We start from the raw sequence: 5,686 nt of genomic DNA, 5'->3' as shown, positions 1-5,686 counted from the left end.
CTACTAGTGGTGTTTAGAAACTAACCTCTGATATTAATTTGATTCCATTTGGGAAAAATTCTGTTTGTGTCATTGTCTTGTATTTTTGCAAGTTCTAGGGTTTCTAGTGAGACTTATATATGTGTTTTGTTTTACTGTTTTGGAGTCCTTGGAGCTAATATGTGAGGGCCGATTGTGGATGGGTGGAGAGCAGGAAATGCCTTTCATGGAACAATCTCTGCCACCTGATTGGTGGACTTGGTACGATTGGATGGATGTCGGTCATTTTTTCTTTTTTTTTTTTTAAATTCCATTTGGCTTAAACTATATTTCAGTTCCTTTTTAATTAACAAGCAGCTTAAACTATATCTAAGCTGTGCAAGTTTACATCTCATTGCTTTTGAGACGAGTTAATAGCCGAAAAATGATAACATGAGAATGGCCTATACTAATGTATGCATTTGGTACCAATTCTTAATGTTGGCAACACCTCTCCAAAGGTCACACTGATCACACTGATTGGATGGTCTTAACTGTCTGAAATTGTCGTTGGATTAATTTGGACGATTTTCTTTTTGACTATCCTGATGAATAATATTAACTTGTACTATTCTTTTTAAACATCTATATGCTTCAATCTCCTTTGGTCTGCACTTGTTGAAGGGCACATCTATTCTGTTGGGTAGAACACTTATTTTAATATCACAATGATTGGATAATCTCAACCATCTGATATTACCGTTGAATTTAGACCATTTTCTTTTTTACCAAGGTATTAAGGACCTTTGATTTGCACTCCTGTTTCTTAAACGTGTATATTTTTTTTTTTAAACCTCAAGTTAACACTCTTTTTCTTCTTCTTCTTCTTTTTTTTTTTCCTTTTCACGTTTACATATTTTTAATCCCACCTTGTGTATTGTAGGCCACATCCATTCAATTTGGTATAGATCCTTTTTTTTTTTTTTTCAATTTTTCTTGTCAAAATACAAAATCGAGTTTTCTTTTTTAAAATATATATATTTTTACATTTTTTTAATTTTTTCACAATTTTGTTTAATTTCGTATTTTTTTTTTCAAAATATCATTTTTTAATCTGACTTTTGTTATATAACTTTTTAATTTTTGTTGTCAAAATACAAAATCTAATTTTCTTTTTTAAAAAATATATATATATTTTTTTACAATTTGTCAATTTTTTCACAATTTCATTTAATTTTTTAAATTTTCTTTTTCAAAATATCATTTTTTTATCGAAATCTTGTTATATAACTTTTTAATTTTTCTTTTCAAATTACAAAATCTAGTTTTCTTTATATATATATATATATATATATATATATATATATATATATATATATATATATAAATTTACAATTTGTCAATTTTTTCACAATTTTATTTAATTTTTTTAATTTTCTTTTCAAAATATCACTTTTGTTATATAACTTTTTAAATTTTCTTGTCAAAATACAAAATCTACTTTTCTTTTTTTAAAATATATATTTTTTTACAATTTGTCAAAATTTTCACAATTTTGTTTAATTTTTTAAATTTTCTTTTTCAAAATATCATTTTTTAAATATCATTTTTGTTATATAACTTTTTAATTTTTCTTTTCAAAATACAAAATCAAGTTTTCCTTTTTAAAATATATATTATTTTACACTTTGTCAATTTTTTCACAATTTTGTTTAATGTTTTTAAATTTTCTTTTTCAAAATATCATTTTTTAAATATCACTTTTGTTATACAACTTTTTAATTTTTCTTTTCAAAATACAAAATCTAGTTTTTTTTTTAATATATATTTTTTTCAATTTGACAATTTTTTTACAATTTTGTTTAATTTTTAAAATTTTATTTTTCAAAATATCATTTTCTTATCGAAATTTTTTTTTTCAAAATTATCAACATTATTAAAAGTTCTTAATTTTTATTTCAAAATCTAGATTTTTATAAAATTACATTTTTTTTCAAAATATAAATTTTTTTCTTAAATATTGTTAGCTATTTTTCTAAGTTTTTTAACTTTTTTTTTTCGTAATTCATAAATTTTTTTAATTTTAATGTTTTACTTGAGCATTAGAGACGGTCATTGACGGTCTCAAATAGAGACTGCTAACAGCCGTCCCTAACGCAGGCCTATTTTTACTACTAGAAAAAGATGGACATCAGCCGTCTATAATTGAGACGGTCCATGACAGTCTCTGATTACCAATATGAGACGGTCAATGACCGTCCCTAATAGAGACGGTCCTTGACAGTCTCAAACAGAGACAGCTAAGAACCGTCCCTAATACAGACTAAAGCTTACCAGTCCCTGACTACAGGAAAAGACGGCCAACGACCGTCTCAATTAGAGACGGTCCTCGACAGTCTCAAATTACCAGTAACAGACGGCCAATAACCGTCTCTAATAGGGACGGTCTTTGACCGTCTCAAATTCCGGCATATAAGACGGTCCAGGACCGTCTCTTATTCTAGACGGTCAATGGCCGTCTTTTTTCTGCAGTTAACGACGGTTTTTAACCGTCTTAAATGATTTGTGGTCGTTCAAATTTTTAAGACAATAATAAGGACGGTCAAGGGCCGTCTAAAAATTTAGAGACGGTTTACAGCCGTCTCTAAAGCATCTTTAAACCAAGCAATTTTAGAGACGATCCAAAACCGTCTCTAAATCCGTCATTTTTTCCCATTTTTCACGTAGTGGAGATAGAATGATTCCATTAATCATCTATGCATTCAAGGCATCTTAACTTAATGATTTGCCATTAAGATAATAGCTGGAGGATCCTTAAATGCGGAAGTTCATTCCCTAATCTACTCTATTGAATATTAATGATGAGCGTGGATTGGAGGATGAACTCCCTTGAGAGAAAGGGCTTTGAGTATATGATCTAAGGTAAAACACTCAAAAGCACTCTCTTCTTTCTCTACCAAAAATAATAGATAAGCTCTCCTTATATAGGCAAAAGGTTCCAACAGATATAAAACGATCACATTTATGACAAAGTTCGATATCATCGAGCAGGGTCGATACCATCGAGCGTATACTCTCGATTGCATCAACTGACCGCTCAATGACACAAACTCAAATGTCATACGCTTTTGAAACCTTTTACCAGCTGGTCAAGGAAATCGAAACACGTATCGATGTCATCGGATTTTGAACTCCGATATCATCGATGCGAGGTTCGATTTATCGACACTTAAAAATGAGAGAGACTTGCTATGAAATATTTTAGGTTTACAAGAATGATCGAGAGAACATCGAGATCATCGAAATTTGAATGTCGATGATATCGATAGAGTGTCGATGCATCGATAAATCCAAAGGATTTTCGTTTAAGCTTGCTAGACAGTTTTTGTCCCTGTTCGATGCCATCAAAATCGTACCAATATCATCGATATTTGAATATTGATTCTATCGAATGCCCCTCGATCGTAGATAAACAACCCTGAAATAATTGATGAAGAGCTTAGGCACCCATGACCGATAACATCAAGTGCCTTCCGATATCATCAAGATTTGAACTTCGATGGTATCAAGAATGACTTCGATATATCGATGCACATGTGATTTTCTTAAGTAAAAACAAAGGCGCCGGAAATCTGTCTGTCAATATATCGAGTCACCATCGATGGACTCGAGATTCAAACATCGATGATATTGATAGGTATATTAATACATCGATAAATCTGTCCAAAGATATTTGCGATTGTTGGACGTATTTGGTCCTCATTTCGATGATATCATTTAAGTATCAAGGACATCGACAACACAGGTCGATTCTATCGAGCAGTGTATCGATAAAATCGACAAAGCAAGAAAACTTAGAGAATTTTTTTATTTTGAAAAAGTTTTCTTAACTTAAAAATCCTATGATATTCTAGTTTATTTTTTAAGGGTTTTATATACCCAGTGTTTTAGGACATGGGATGTGAGGGTTAGATTTACCTGTGACGAGCTTGCACACATCCGGTTGAGGCAGACGCTTTGAATTGATCTTCCTATGAGGCTCTGCAATCTAGCTGACTCAACACTCATACTAATTGACAAACCAGGGCACTTTCAATCTCTCCCTTTGTCAATTACATGACAAAATACCAAAACACCCTAGACCAGCTTCTATACTGATATCCTAAATTGTGTGTACATGTTCTTTACATAATTGTATAATGTTAACAATGACATATACACAACACATCCAGAAGCTGCTCCCCCTAATTGCAAAACTCCCCCTTGCTTGGTGCAGCTGCTCCCCCTAACACCTGCAGCACCATTCAAGCAAATATACAATTTTCCATTCGGGGTGTTTGTTTGAACTGTTCTCCCCCTATAAACTATTCTCCCTCTTTTTGTCAGTCATTGACAAAGATAGCATTATAGCAAAGATTGACTGAAGGTTTAAAGACATGTGGGAGAACCAATATTTATGGAATATGCATATGTCAGATAGATGTATAATGGTCAAATAGTTGATTATGCAGACATCATTTTTAAAAGGTATGGATGCATGTCAGATTAAATAAAGCAGTTATAAAAGCAGATAGAATAATTATTAAATCACATGCATTCCATCAAAGACTAGATAAAGTAGGGGACCACATATATCAGTATGGTAGTAAGAATGAGAATTATTTTTGGCCACATTTAATCCAACCTCCAAAAAGCAACATACACTGCCCAAGGTTGGTAATAGATTAACAGTCATTCAAACAAAACTACGTAGGCCATCCATGGACAACCAAAATCATCAGTTTTCAGCCCATCCATGGGCATATGCCCAAGGTGGACATGAAGTTACTCCAGTTGAAGGAGGTGCCGGTGGGGGCGCCTGTGCCTAAGATTGGGGCCCACACTGTCTTGTGCGTTGCCTAGTGGGGGTCCCATGCTCCAAGGCCCTTATTCTTTCTTTGGGAGCAAGTACCTTTTGTCGAGAGCTTCTAGAAGATTCACCCGGACTGGACAGTTTTCCCTTATCTTTTCCCATGTGGACAAAAAGAGGGTTTAAAGGATTTGGGAAAGAGGACAAAAACACAATAGAAATGGAAATACCAAAACAAAATGGACTCTTGATATATAGAAAGGTATTACCAGATTTGTTGAACGATTAGGGCAGTCCGTTGAGGGTCCAAGTGGTTCGATCGAGAGAATCGAGCAAGGTAGAAGAGAGAAGACCAAAAAGAACTTTTTCGCGCTTCAACGACTTATATCAGGTGGCATTTGTCGATATCATCGATCCTTGTTTCAATGATATCAAGGGACGCTGATCGATTTCATCGATCCTGTTTTCAATATCATTCTCGATCATATGACTTTTCTTATTCCAAGGAGGCATCGATGATATCAACCCTTTATCGATTAATCGAGAATGACATATCGATAGTCGTATAGAAGGTGAATGATTTTTCATTTTCAGCATTCAGACGACCCTTCAAGTATACTTTTAGTATTTCTATGAATCAATAGTATACTCAGCAAAATTATGTACAATCACTGTACACAACAAATTTATAAACATTTGAATGTTTATATACAAAAGTAGAGGTGAGGGACCTCAGATATATCATTTAGAGCTCAACAAAAATTGCATCATTTCAGTAAATGTCCAGACCTAGATGCAAAACCTGGACTTGTTCATTTCATGCTTTGATATTTTAGGGTATATGGATAAAGTTAGTTATCAGACAATTCAGTTTTTCTT

This window comes from Magnolia sinica, chromosome 12 (genome assembly GCF_029962835.1).
Source record: "Magnolia sinica isolate HGM2019 chromosome 12, MsV1, whole genome shotgun sequence".
NCBI lineage: Eukaryota > Viridiplantae > Streptophyta > Magnoliopsida > Magnoliales > Magnoliaceae > Magnolia > Magnolia sinica.
Note: the sequence above shows the minus strand (reverse complement) of the source record.